General features: G+C 41.4%; 1 long non-coding RNA gene across 1 annotated transcript in view; it reads right to left on the bottom strand.

The window, feature by feature from the left end:
- LOC307212982 overlaps window positions 1-15,016 on the bottom strand; it is a 44,494-nt gene extending 29,478 nt beyond the window's left edge. The window contains exon 1 of the long non-coding RNA XR_013837324.1: window positions 14,964-15,016. This is a non-coding gene — a long non-coding RNA (uncharacterized lncRNA). The remainder of the gene's footprint in view (window positions 1-14,963) is intronic.
- Window positions 15,017-15,607: the final 591 nt, after the last annotated feature.

The following is a 15,607-nucleotide window of genomic DNA, read 5'->3' as shown; positions in this document are numbered from 1 at the left end:
ATGGAGATTTCACAGAGGTTCGGTTAAGGCAGATTGATAGATATTGCGGGGGGGGGGGGGGGAGAACTGTAAGACATAGAAGCAGGCAGGCAGGAAAATTGTGTTGGCTCTGGCCCATGGGATCACGAAGAGTCGGACACAACTAAACGAATAAACAACAACAAGTTGGGTCCCTGATCTTGTCTGACAGGGTTCTGTTTATGTTCACCGTACAGACAAACTCTCCCACACTCTGTAGTCAGTGCCAAATTTGCACAGTCTTTCTCCCACAATACCCTTTATTCATGTCTTTCTCTTTCCTAGGCTCACGTACTTGAGAGGCAAATCCTGCTGGTCTCAATAGCGCTCACCTCCAAATCAAGTAAGTGCAGCTAGAACCGAGTCATAAATTATCTGAAGAGCTGGACTCTGCTCTTATGCCATAAGGCCTATTGCTGAACAAGTATTTCAGGAGGCAGTGGAAAAACAAATCAGTCAGAACTACCAATATTGGCAAGCTTATAATAAAAGCAATCCAAGGCAGCATTTCTCAAACGCTACCACAAGGTGGCACGGGAGACTCGTTTTTCAGGTGGGTGAGAGCAAGGGTGATTTCCCAAGAGATTTGCCATCTCATTACAACAACAACCAATACCACCACAATAAGAGAGCAGAGGCTTATTGCAGGTGCACAAATGCCACATTAAGCCGTTTTCCTTTTCTGTGAATGAAGAGACTTATGACATTCTCTTGATGTTGTTAGTAGGTGAAAACTCACAAGGCTGAACTCCTGCAACCGTTCAGGTGGGAGCCCTATTGTCATTAACAAATAAAAATGGCTGACATTGTTAAACATTATCAATCGATATATATATTTTTTTTGGGGGGGGGGAGGCAAACAATTCTGTGACATGTGAGAAAGCCGCACATATACAACCAGGAAAAAAGATAATGATTCTGCCGCTTCAGGTGAACTATAAACTAATCATTGTTTTTACAGAGGCAAAGGTTCTAGTCTTGTGTGTGTGTGTGTAAAAGGATGAAGGATTAGAACAGTATTTCTCAGACTTCTGAAAGTTGCAGGACGCTGCTTTTCTGAATACCAGATGAAGCCACGTTTCATGCTAACAGCCGATACGGCTTGTTTTTAGCGTGGAAGAGTAAGAATTGACTCCGTGCCTCGTGCAATTTTAGAGCCAGCAGTTCCTGCATCTCATGGGGGACCATTGTTTCGGTGGCAATGTGAATTACTTTACTTACTCTCCTGAGTGGCCCTCTGGGGTTCTGCTCCAAAGTCCTGCCCTGATGGCACGGCTGGTGTTGCTTGTTCTCAGAGTAATCCCACCCACCTACATCTCTGTATGAGTCATTGACCTTGATTGGATGGAATCCAGCCCAGAACAGTGACTCAGACAGGGGCACGGTGGCATCTTCCTCCCAAGGAAGAGAGTGTCGAGAGTGAATAAATGATCCAATCACATTGGATGCAGAGATGCACCAAAATTGCTCTCAGCCTGGGAAGGTCAGAGGCTTTGTACTTGGATGCACTTTGGGAATTACTGGATTAGAACAAAATTAAGACTATGATTGATTCATTTAATATATGCCACAAAATGTGCCTGATTTTAGTTAGGTGTGCCCAAGACAGTATTAAAAGGAGGAGTATACCTTCAACATTGCACCTGTGACCCTAACAGAAATTGAATGCTCAGAGACCAGTCACAGAAGTTGCCCCAGTGAAATCAGTGGCAGCAGCAATCTGCTTCAGCACCAAAGGCCACTGTGTGAGAGAGCCAGAGGTCTGAAGCCATTTCATATATTGTTCCTTTGGACATAATGAAATATATTAGCAGGCAACTTGCAGGTGCCAAACTACATCTAATAAACAAAGTCCTTTGGTCTGCCATATTTTCACTGTGGAAGATTTAGTACAAAATGTGATGATGAAACCACGCCAGAAAAATGACATGTTTTGACATGAAGAACGGAAATGCATATGGACTTAAAAGCCATAAAAACTGCTTTGCGTCTGGCCGCCACCCTATGTGCAGCCTTTGGGGAAGGGTTGTAGTAGAAGAGCATCTATGCTTTGCATGCAGAGCTGCAAAACAAAAAAAACCACCATCTGAAATCCTGGAGAGCTACTACCAGTCAGGACATAGACAATCATGAGCTAGATGGACCAATCTGGCCAATAAGAATCAATTAGGAAACTTTTCTTGGAGTCTGCTTCATTGAACTCGATGGGGCGTACTTCTGAGTTGACATGTATAGGGTTAAACTATTGGCATACAGCCTGGATGTGATTAAAGGCTTACATACCCAAATAAATGTGTTAATTTGTTTTCCTGATTTTTTTTAAAAAAAACATGTTCTGCATAGATGACTTCTATGGGATATAAAATGAAGTACTTACAGTGCAAGCCCATATATGCTTACTCAGAAGCAAGTCGCATTAATCTCTACAAAATTTACCGAATTGTAGCCTCAGCCAAACATTTTTGTCAAACAAAAATGGCCTACCACAATAATGATACACAAAACACACAGGGCCGGCTCTGCCGTTAGGTAGAGTGGGGTAGCATGTGCTGGTGATGAGGTGTTGGAGGACAGGGCTGTGTGCACTCTGTGTGTCCTAGCCTGCTGTCCTGTCACCAGTTCCAAAATGAGGATCAGCTGCCTGTTCTGGTTGGTCTCTGTGTGGGTTGGAAGAGGCACCAAATTGCCCTTTGTTTCAGGCAGCAAAATGGATAGGGATGTCCCTGAATGGACAGATTCTCTGACATGTCAGTTGAGATGTGCCTGGTCGGAGTGACATAAAAGAATCTAACTCCTGTGTGGTTTGGAAGAAGTTAAGAGCAATCAAGGTCTCAGAATCGGAAACATTCTATGCTGCCAAAAACCTGAGCATCTGTGCTATAATCACAGTCTGATCACACCGAAGAAAGCTATCCTTGTTCTCATTTCTGGGGCTGAAACAGTCTGTGCATGTGGTAGTTTCAATTTCTCCAGGTGCAGAAAATGTCACACACACCTGTTCAGGAATTACTGCAAAATGAGCAGCACCAGCAGTCTTACTTACGTTTCTAGAGTTGCACAAGTTTTACACATACATACACGCCAACACACACATGAAAGAGGGAGGGGGAAATTGCAAAGAGGTGTTTTGGTTTATATGCTGTTTACAGACTTCTTTGTGCCAAAGTGCCGGTTGCCTGGGAAACTGCTGAAAGCTGGAATTTGGATAGATGCATTGTCAACAACACATGAGAATTCTAAGTGGATTTCAGACGCAGTGGGAAGGGGAGAAACATCCTGCCTTAAGGAAACAAATACCTTTGGGGGTGGGTGGGGAATGTTGATTCCTTGGGGGGGGGGTTATCTGTGCCAAATTACAGCTCAGATCATCAGCCTGGGTTTCTAAAGTTTTTGATGCATTTGAGTCTGAATTAGGATGCAATAGTGTATGCAGGGGGGAAGGAAATATGCCTGAGCAATTTGGAGGCGTTTGGGAAGGAGAATACCATTAAAGAAATGGTAAAGAGGAGGGATTCTGCTAGGGATGAGCGGGGAATTCAATTCAGTTCACATTTGAAGGTGAATCTATCATATTTGGACTTTCTGAAACAATATGCAGACTGAAACGTCCTTCAGAATTTGCATCTATCTGAAATGCATCAGGGGAAATATTGGTGAAAAAAAGCAATCAAATGCATTATATTAGGTGAAATTGCTTGCAAAAATGTGTACATTTGTCAAAACTGCATCCAAAAAGGTGTTTACTAGGAGAATTTTGCACCAGAATGCTGGTGCATTTTCATTACTTAAAAAAAAACAACCCACCACAAATTGCTGCAGACATGTAGATAACTGGATTTAAGATTGGAAAAATGGGAAACTGTGAGGACAGAAAGTGATAGATCCTTCCATCCCTAATCTGGGTGCAAACCTACTTTTGCTTTCTTAAAAACAAAAGCTAGCAGCATATCTACATACACAAAAGTGTCTTCACAAACGAACCACAGCCAAAAGCATTTTGTTTCGCAGTCAAGGATCTGTGCCAGTGGCAGACAAATTCTTTCTCCATTCTTGCCTCTTCAATGCCAGGAAAACCTGCACCTGTTTAATTTCTGCATGTTAAAGGCACACAGTTACCAAAAGCCCTGTTTAATGTCGTTTCAGAGAAATTGACTCATCGCTTGAAAACCTGAAGAGATCAAGCGGAGACAGAGAACTTTATGGCAGTTGTTTTACACATGACTAGACAACCATTCCAGATCTGGATTCCATCTAAATAGGAGTTCATTTGGCAAAATTGGCAAAATTATATAATTAAGGATGGTAAAAATTCTGCCACTCTAATGGTTCTCCATATGATGACAGAGAATAGAAGAGTGGGTTTGGATTACTGTTTCTTATTTTTGTTTCCACCTAATGTGCTTTCATACTTGGTTTCAATAACTTAAAATTGGGGGCAACAGGAGCGAGGCGGGGCACATAGCCAGTGTCACTTAAAAGCAGCAACCAAGTCTTCACTCTGTTTTTGTCCTTAAGATTTTAAAGAGTGAACAGGGGGTGTTCAGGGAATCTGAAGGTGTTCCACCCCTGCTCAGATCTATCTTTTCATGGCTGTCTCTACAACTATTCTGTTCCTTGTTTCTGCTGCTTCTCTCCCACCCTTTCCCTCTTCCCGCATAATGTTATCTCAACAAATCAGGGATCACATACCGAGCAAGATGACATCATGGTGCTATATAACCAATCAGATTTGATGACACAGCTTCAATGTAGAAGCAATGGGACAACATTCCTTGCCTTTGCATGGAACATCATTAGACTCCAAGGGCATTTTCATGAACCATTATAACACCAGGTGGGAAGACGAGGAGTGAGTATTTAACCTTCCTGCACTGCACTGTGAACATCCCTCTTTTGGTGAGATGACCATGCCTTCTCTCACCGCAAGGGCTATAGTTGTTCCCTCACAGAGCAGCAGGAAGCTTCTACCCAGATCCTCAAACAACAAAATCTGCATGTGGTGCTTTTTATAGAGATGCAAAAGTAGAAATAATTACTATAATTTAAACAGGGGGAAAAACACATCTCACCTTAGTGGAGAAGACTTTGACTAGACCTGTGTACCAATTCACCCTGCTGTCCTAGTGTCTGCAGCTCCAGACCCATGCTCTCTCTTTATATTTGGGCCATTCAGGTGTGTAGAGTAGAGCACATGACTACCGGCCTGCCCCACCCCACCCCACCCCACCATTTTCTCATGATTTTCTCATTGTGGTTGTTCTTCTAAAATCCAAATGAATGCAAGAGGCTGTCATCTGCTGACAACAAGCACCTGGTTTTATGCCAGTGCTGCCAGATGATCTATTTGGAAACCTTGTCACGGGCTGCTCAGAATTCTCAGCATTTATTCAGAAGTGGAGGTGGAAGGAAGAGACATGCTCCACACTTAGTCCCCTTCCTGTACTCTCCTCTGTCTCTTAATTCAGGAAATAGCTTCAGAGCAGCATGTCTTCCAGGGCTTTGAGTGATCTCCTCCTATTTGCCCTCAGGCATGATTCTAAGGTTGCTAGCTTTTGAACTACCGTAACTCCTCTAACTCTCCTTTTAACTGCTGTCTGAGGCAGGTGATATTATTTAGCTGTGTCACCTGAAAGGCATGGCTTGCTGATTTCTGCTATGTTAACAAACAACAGGAGGCTTGCTCACCTCAGGCATTATCAGCAACCCCCAGGCATTATCAACTGCCTCTTATGCCTAACATACCAGTAATTGGTACACTGTAGGTACACTGCAGAGTTTCGCCTGCTTTTCTATTCACTTTCTTCCCTCTCATATGCTCTCTTGCAAAAGAAAGAATGAAAGAAAGAAAGAACTCCTCAGTCTTCTCCACAACATGCCATTTCTGTAGAAAAGAAAAGCTCCACAGCTTACGTTTACCAATGTTAGAGAACCTGTAACCTTCCAGATATTGCTGAACTACAACTCCCATCATCCCATACTAACTGATGATGCTGTCTGGGGCTAATGGGATTTGGAATCCAGCAACATGAGGGGGACACAGTTTCCCCCATCCCTGATCTACACAAGCTGAGGAAGATGAGAGAGGAGAGGAAGTTTTTGTCCCTACATTCTGCTGGTGGTGATATAGGTATGGCTGCTGCAGTGGGGTGGGGGGTGGGGTTATGTAACCAGGGACTCATCTACACAGCAGCAAATGAAATGTTTTAAATGTGTTGTAAAATGTGACACTTGATGGTGACAGTGAGCTATGCAAAATTCAGTGTATTTTTCAAAACGTTTTTTTTAAAAAGCGTTTTCACAGCATTTTTTATATGCGTGCAGATTCCACCCAGGACTGTCCTCTGTGCAACTCCTCAACTGGGAGAATGATTTCAATAGAGCCAACAGAATCAGTCCTCTCTCCCTGCATCTAGCACATTGCCTATTTGTAGTCTTGCTTGAGACTTGTTGGCTAAAAACATAAAAAGAGCTTTACTGGATCAAGCTAAAGGCAGTAGCAGTTAGTGAGGCAGTGTCTGTGGTACCCTTCCCAGCTTACCTTTTCTCCAGGACCTATAATGACTTTTACCACCATCATCATTCAACTCCCCAGCCAACTAGGCAGAATTACTATGCGTCTATAGTCCTAGGCTCTCAACATGGCCTTCTCAATTTATAGTCAGAGAGGGGAAATGCCCTCCCCATCAGAGCCTCCTGAGGAAGCAATGCCCTTTGGTATTTGCTGCTTTTGTATCAACCTGCTGCCTGGTGATATCTCTTTAAGAGGCTTGCTACGCTTTGGGGGGAAATCCTGAGGGGGGTTTATGTAGGAGTGTGGAGTCTCAGCAGACCGTAGGCGAGAGCAGCTAGCACTGAAAAGGCACGTCTTAAATAATAAAACCACCCTCTGATTGTAAAATAAACGAAACAACATTATATGGAGGAAAGCAGCCTTTACTGATTCATCTCAGGTAACAGTGCACATGCACACTGCATGCACACACAGGAAGCAGACACTCTAGGGAGTAGAGTGGCCGTGAGCTCTCTCTCCCTGGCCTTCTAGGCTCTCTGGGCTGTCAGCTCCCTACACCACGCTCAGCTATGTTCTTCCAGGCAGCAACAGGAAGAAACCGGAGTTTGGTAGCAGCAATTTCTCACTATTAATCATTGCTCTTCAGCAAGAGGCTGCTTCTACTGATTGCATCCTCCTGACCTCACAAGCATCTCTGCTCTTCTCTTTCCGACCCTGACTCCTCGTTTATGGTTACACAGCATATCATTGCCCTGAGTTTCTCATGTTCCTTCCGGTATGCTTGGCAGTGTTATGTGTCAAATGCCTAAGTGGCACACTGCTGCAGTGCAGCTGGATATTTCTGGCTATGGTTTGGTCTCTTGTGCCACATTAACTAAGCGTTGTTTGTCCCTCTAGACAGTCCACTTGTTCTGACTGTGAGTCCAGTGCAGAGAAGGGTTCATAGAGATTGGGCACAAAAGGAGCCTGCCTTTGTGATTTGGCTTTCCCCCAAATCACCAAACTTTCTCAAAGGAAAATCTATCTCTAGCTGTTGCAACTTTGCAGCAACAAAGGAACATGCCTAATACTGAGTCCAGCCACTAGCTTAGCAGAGGAGACTTCAAAGGTCCATTAAGAGCAAATGCACTCACCCAATATGTTTTCTTATTCAGGAGCAACCAGTTTGGTCCATTCAGTAAGGAATATAAAAAAGCCTCATGGAGCACACTAGTTATCTCTTGTTAAAATTTCTCCTCATAAAATGTAAGGGAATGTTTCAGGAGGAGGGAAAGAGAGCACTCCTGTTCCATTTCCACTCTCCAAAAATATCCCCACCATATAGCAAAGTATCATTCAGGGACAGAGTTGACAGCCCTCTATTTTTTAAGTCGGGGAAGATTTCAGAAGGGTGAGAAAGAAAGGGGGGAAATCTTTTTTTCTTTCCTGAAACTAGGGATGGGGGGAGGGGCTGTGATTCAGTTTGCAGTTAAAGGCAGGTTTACCTAATCTGCACTTTCTAAAACAAACAGAAAGGCATCCTTTGACATTTGCATTTTTCCAATTTTAGTAGTGCAGTTTCTCAGCCAAGTAATGTGTACAAAAATGCATATATTAGGAGAAGTATTCATATAGTGAAAATACATAAATAGATACATAAATGCATTATATTAGGGGGGACAGGATTGTAAAATGTGTATATTTCTCAAAACTCCATACAAAGCTACATTTATTAGGAGAAATGTGCATTATAACATTGACAAATTTTACTGAGGATTTTTTAAAATTCAGATTCCTGCAGACTCACAACACTATTTTAGAATAATATCAGCAATGTGCAGTGAGGCTTGGTGAATTTTTTTTTTTATTGCCTTGCTTTTTTTGAGTAACATTTTGGGATCTAAGCCTGTCTGGATACCTCACTTAGTAACTCCCCAGCTTCCTCAAACCTGAAAGATTTTTTTTTTTTTGTAATCTCAGGCACAAGAGAGGCTGATCATGATTATTCACTGCCAATATTCACAAGCCAATATTATTTCTTCATGTTTTCAGGTCCGAGCCATGCATTACAAATGAAACAATCATTTTTGTCTATTGGTTGGAATACTTTGTTCTTTCAATTTAGAGGAAAATGTGTTTTGGATACTGAAAAGTTAAATTGATTTTTTGGGGGGGACACAAACTTTGAGCAATTAGAAGCAAGTGTTCCTCACATTTTAAAAAGTTTTTGTGTGTTTAGTTTTTCTGTCAATTAATGTGCTGTTGTAAACTATATGTGAATTCAAATTATATCATGTGCTATCACTTATTCCTAAATAAGAGGTATGGAGTCTATCATGTCTGAAAATCATACTTGGACCCTTTTTATGTGGAAGATATACACAGATGCACAGAGAATAACTGATTTTTTTTTTTTAAAGTAAGGAGACATAACAATTCAGCACATGTAAAATGGGATGGTTTCTTACATAAGGTAAAGTCTCAGGGCTGTGACAACCATGGCAAAAATTGCACACTGATTCTTTAAACAATCAGTTTAGGTCATAGACATAGAAAATCTTTTTCTGCATTACCCTAAGAGTGCTTGGTTACATCAGCTAATAAATTCTAACTGGTAAAGGAAGGCCCAAGCTCTACCAGAAGGTAAAAAAATGCTTAAGCACCTTATTATCCACTCAGTGGAAAGCAAGCTTGCTAGGATTATCTCTTTTGATAATTTAATTGATAACTTTGCCAAGATGAAAGCAAGGAAGAAGTTATTAAAGTAGTATGTTTGTTTAGAGGATTGATTCAGCATTTTCACAAAGGACTTTTTGTTTGACTTATGTAAATGATTGATAATGGATACTATCATGATTCATAATTTCCTGAGACTGTAAGATACTAATTTTGTGTTCATTAAGGTAGGTTAGATAAAGCAGATAAATTATTTGCTCACTATGAACTCCAAATCCAATAGATAGGCAAACTGTTTATCTAACTAATGAATCAGCATTAATGGTTACATACTTAAATACTACTTATTTACTAAATATCCTGTCCTTGCTCCCAAAGGAGCTCAGGATGGCAAATACTATATTACACATATATAATATATTTGTTTTTGTCAGCATTCCATGTACTAGAACTAGAAAAAACAAAATAAGGGCCAGGTCATAGGTCAGGGATAGGCAACATGGTGCTCTCCAGATGCTGCTGGACTACAGCTCCCAGCATCCCTGGCCGTTGGCCAGCTTGGCTGATGCTGATGGAAGTCGGAGATGCAGGACTGTTCCATTGCTTCTGCTGAGAGAACACTTGGCTTTGATTCCCAGTCTGGGGAAAAGACAGGATATGAATATTGTTGTTGTTGCTGCTGCTGTTGTTTAGTCGTGTCCGACTCTTCATGAACCCATGGACCAGAGCACACCGGGCACTCCTGTCTCCCGCAGTTTGGTCAAACTCATGCTGGTAGCTTTGAGAACACAGTCCAACCATCTCGTCCTCTGTTGTCCCCTTCTCCTTGTGCCCTCCATCTTTCCCAACATCAGGGTCTTTTCCAGGGAGTCTTCTCTTCTCATGAGGTGGCCAAAGTATTGGAGCCTCAGCTTCAGGATCTGTCCTTCCAGTGAGCACTCAGGGCTGATTTCCTTCAAAATGGAGAGGTTTGATCTTCTTGCAGTCCATGGGACTCTCAAGAGTCTCCTCCAGCACCATAATTCAAAAGCATCAATTCTTCAGCGATCAGCCTTCTTTATGGTCCAGCTCTCACTTCCATACATCATACTAATGCTAATACTAATAAGCAGTGTTATTTTTCTAAAATGCCTCCCTTGTTCTCTTATAATGGCAATGGCGTGCACCTGAGATGTCCCGGAACTGAGTTATGGCAAGTTTCAGCTGAAAAAAAGCCCTGCTAATAATAATAATTTGATGGCCCTCCCATACCTGTCATCTTGACAGCCTTTCCACCAGGTTACCTCAGCCTTCCGCAACCTGATCTCATCTAGATGTTTGGGACTGCAATCTCCATAAGATCCAGCCAGGGGAGCCAATGGTCAAGAATGATGGAGCTGTAGACCAGAACATCTGGAGACACCTAAAATGTTATCACCCCAACTGTTTTTTTAATGAGAACTGTAAAGAGTGTAGTAAAAACGCTTTTAATAAATAATCACATGTTATGGACAAATGCACATTATGCAGATTGTGTTCTTTTTTAAGAGAAACAATCTGAAAGGGTGATTTGGAATGGAGTAGCAGTGGGGTAGGATAATTTTTTAACTCCCCCCCTGCCTATTTCTCCAGTTCATCTTGCTCCTTTAAGGGGTTCTCTCCCCATAAGCATACATTTTGAACCCTATGGGTGGAAGAACCTGAAGGGATGGTACATCAGCTAAGAACCTCCTACCATTAATCTGCTCAAATATGCCCCCTTTGGAAGTCCCAGAATTTAGAAAAGAGAGAAGGATGCCATGGAAATGATATATGCATTTCTTTCATTTGCATTTTGAGTAATATGTAGAAAGCCCTATGGTGCCAATTCCATGGCGGTCCCATAATACATTTATTGTGTATTCATGGGTAAGATCCCACTTCATGAAGCAGCCCAGGAAAATACAGTGAATCACAAGTCATCTCAAATGCATTAACTTGCCAACGTTGTTTGTTTTCCAGCAGTACAATGTGCGTAATATTCCCACCGCTCTCCACATTCAGTATATTTTAAAATATACCGAAGCAATTTGAATGCATTTAAGCATCTCCTTAGGATGAATTAAAAAAGGTCATTTTTCTTTTCGGGATTGATTGTGAACCGGGGTGGGGGGGGTGGGGGTGGGGGTTTGACTGGGAGCTAAAATGGCTGGGTCTTTTGTGTGCAATTAACATAATGTATGTTTTAGAGACCTAGAGTTGAATCTAACTGCGCATCAGGAGAAAAACATGCCTGGTAATCAAAGCAGATTTATAATGACTCCCAATTTAGCCATTATGAAACATTCCATCATTTTTATTCCGTATTTGGTTCTTCATTCAGAACAGGCTGTAATGTTCAGAGTGTTTTATTGCTGTCCCAATAATGAGCCACCCATTCACCGTTCTAAAGGACTATTTGTGCAGATGACAAGGTGGGCCTCACCGTGATGAACTCACTGCAACAGCACATATTTTTAACTTGATCGCTTGTATTTCTTAACACTCCAAAATTGGCACATTAAATTTTAACACATAAAAAAGAAAAAGTGGTGTGGGGGGCGCTTCTAGGATTTAAACAAGTGGTGATCCTTAAGCTAGTACTAAATGGGAATATTTATTCCTGAAGGGTAGAAATATTAAAATATTCAAAGGTTTATTAGAACTGTTATGTACTGAAGTTCTCACCCTGGGCCAAGAACCTTCATTGGGGATGGAGGAGAAATTTGACTGCCTAATTTTCACCTTCCAAAACAAGGTGCAAACTGAAAACACAGCAGTTTGCAGTTCTCCAGCCGAGTCTAACTGGTTAGGTGTTGCATTTTTTATTTTAATGATATTTTTACTGGTTTTATATTGTATACCAAAGTAGATGATTTTTTTTAAAAAAATATTAAGCTATATTTATAAATGATTTTAAATAAAATGCATGAATAAAAACTCACATATGATTGATCCTGAAGCAGAGGCACCAGGTTGTCCCCAAGATCACATCACTGCACAGTTGGTCTTCACTGCATTAAAAACCTCCTATTCACACACAAGAATACAGCAGCCAACATCTATGAAGATCACCAACAAACATATTTACACATCTTTCATCCTTCATTCGTTCACATCCGTACCCCAGCTTCCACCCACAAATATTCACTGGCTTCTGTTGACCAGCTTCTGAAGGTGAATTTCAACCAGCTTACACCCACAAGCATCAGTCTGCTTCAACCTTAAGACACCCACTGGCTTCCAAATGCAAACTCCACTCACCAAAATCTGCCAGTTTCTCCTAGGTTCACCACTAAACATTAACCAGCTTCCAGCCATGAATATTAGCTGCCTTCAAGCTGTGATCCCACTCACCAGGTGAACCAAGTGTTCCATAGCATCCCATTGACCTCCATCCATCTGCTAATTTGCCTCCTCCAACTAGGGGGAAACCGGGCAATGCTGAATGCCACAGCTGCCACACACACTGTGTTCTGTTGCTGAAAAGGAAAAAGCCCACCTTTATATCCACTCAACATCCATGTACGTTTGTGATGTTGCAAGCGGACAGTGGCCAGTGGCAACAGCCTCATCATAATCTCTTCAGCCTCACAACTGTGAGTACATTTCAACAGTGATTTATTTCTGTGCTTGTTTATTATTAAAAATATGTATAGACTGATTCGAGGAAGGGGTACACCACAAAACTGAACGGCAGTCTGAGCATGCTCAAAGTTGGTATCTTGAAAGCCACATGCTGCATACAAGGAGGAGTTGGTGGTGCTAATAGTTAAATCCCTTAGACTGCATCACTGGATTTGCCAAGGACTTGTATGTAGAGTCCAGTGCATATCCTGCATATCCTGATTGTGCCCCAGATTCTTTTACTCTGATTTCGGGGTTAGGCTTTCTTCATGATTCCAACCATGGCCCGACCCACAATTCAATCCTGGGAATGGGCAGACTGGAGAATGTCTGTTTATTCTGATTATTGCTTATTTATCAGTATTACGTTTATATCCACTCCACCGTTCCCCAAGGAGTTCAAGGGGGCATTCATGTGTCTCCTTTTCCCCATGTTATCCTCACAACAATCCTGTGAGGTCAAGGTCACACACTGAGCTTTATGACTGATTTTAACACTGGTCTCCCTAGTGCACTTACTGTTCCTCCACCATATTCTACATTCCATAAATATGATACTGAAGTGAATAAACTGTGGGAGAGTCCAGTGTAAATAGACCTGTGTGACACCTTTAAGATTAACCAATTCATGATACAACCCTGTAAATACATACCAGGAAGCAAGCCACATGGATTTCTTTGGGGTGTACTACTGAGTATGGTACAGTTTCTTTGGGATGAACCCATGCTAGTAATTGTGATGGCATGGACCCCTTTTAACCAAGGTAAGGCACTTAAATTGCAGTGTTTAAATGTTCACCACTTCACTGTAAAAGGAAGAAGGTGGAGAGAGAACCAGAACAACTTGGCCACACCCCTGTGGCTTCTCATTCATCCTGCCCAATTACCCCTTAAGGAGTTCCACCTGTTCTAGTAGACACCAGCCACCACAGCTTTCAGCATTGGGGAATAGATGAACTCACTCACCATGAAAAATTAAAACCACTGGAAAATGAGCAGTTTCATAGGACATATTGACCAATGCTACTGCTCAGAACTGGCTGTACCAAGCAATTATTCCCCAGCCACCCTTCCTGGACAACACTGGTTTCCTGAGTTTTTGAGGTTTGATAAAGGCCTGCATCTGGAGAAAAGACTTAGAACTGCAAGAAAGAACTCTCTTTTCTGACAGCAGTGATCAGGGCTGAATGTAACTAAAATCGTGATATTAAGGTAAAACATTTTATTCCGTAATGTTAGCTATAGACACCCTAGGAGTGCAAATTGAACTAAATTACAGAGCAGCACATGAATGAAAAGTATAATCATCAAACAGAATTGGCTTAACATTGTTGCTCTTACCTTTTATGCAAATGCTCCTTGCCATGTATATTCAGAACCCGTAGGTTGTCATCTTTGCAAAACAGCTGGTACAATTTAAATCAATAACTTTTCATATCCCTGGGGTCTTTAAGTGTGTTCTGGTGTCCTATCCTTTCTATCATTATAGTTAATGGGTTTTGCAGAAAATGCTCATGTTATGCCTACTTAGTTTTTACAGTACTGTAATCTTAAGAAGCCCACCATGATGGAAGCAGAATCTGTTGGTGCATTAACTAAAATTATTTAAGATTTTAGGTATGACTGATAATGGGAACTTGAGGTGCTGGTAGGTTAAACCTACAGAAGTGATAGAGAATTCATACATACCCCTCCTAATATAATTGATGTCCATTGGATTTTACTTCTGTAAATGTGATATAAAGATTTCAGAGCCTGTTCTCGAAATGCATGCCAATTTTTGGCTTCCATCTCCTTGTCACAAGCATGGTCAAGAGTTGGGAGAGGTTATAATTACACAGAAACACACTGATTCCCACTTCTTCACTAGTGTCCTGATGTGCACATATGCCTTGAGAAAGCCTTCTTGTCATCATGTGTATAATTGTTTCAAGATTCCTTTCGTTCTGTGTTTTAGTGATGTTGACATGTGCTCCTGGAGCACTGGTAAGCCTCACACAGAAACAATCATTATACAGCTGTATATGTGTAAATCTCATCAACATTACTGTGTTGTAGTGTTTTACAAAGGTGTGCATGTGTATTAGCAGTGGGTTGGGAAGATATAAATTAACCGTGAATAGTGCACAAATTGTTTTAAATGAAAAATCCTTACCATAGAACTTGCAGCTCTGGTGAAAAATTTGGATGAGATTGTCAGAAACATCCCTTGTCCTACAATAGAAGGGAAGGAGGTATATTTCATAATACCTTTTCTAAGAACTTTTGGGTTCCTCTTAAGATAGACAAAATGTGTCCTGAAATTATCAAACCCATGTGATGTGGAACCCGTGTGGTGTAGTAGTTTGAATGTTGGACTAGGGCGTGGATGACCAGAGTTCAAATTCCTGCTCTACCATGTAACTCACCTGCTCATCTTGGGCCAGTCATAGTCTCTCAGCCTAATCTCACAGGGTTGTTGTGAGAATAAAATAAGGAGGATGAGAACAATGTATGCCACCTTGAGTTCCTTGAAGGAGAAGGTGGAATATAAATGCAATAAACAGATAAATAAAATAATAGCACAATTCTAACCATGTCTGCTCAGAAATAAACCTAACTTAATTCAGTAGGGTTTACTCACCAGGTTAGTGGGGTTAGGACTGTAACCTCAGCTGATTTGTATTATGTGCACTTTTGCCGTCTACTACTGCTGTTGTGCAGTTAGTATTGACTACTTCCTCTTCATTTTTAATTTAGATGCCCTCAATTCAGTTGTTTCCTTAAATAAATACTTCTCATGCTGTATTAGAAAGAATA

This window comes from Podarcis cretensis (genome assembly GCF_951804945.1).
Source record: "Podarcis cretensis genome assembly, chromosome: 3".
Lineage (NCBI taxonomy): Eukaryota > Metazoa > Chordata > Lepidosauria > Squamata > Lacertidae > Podarcis > Podarcis cretensis.
Note: the sequence above shows the minus strand (reverse complement) of the source record. Positions and strands in the feature narration are given on the sequence as shown.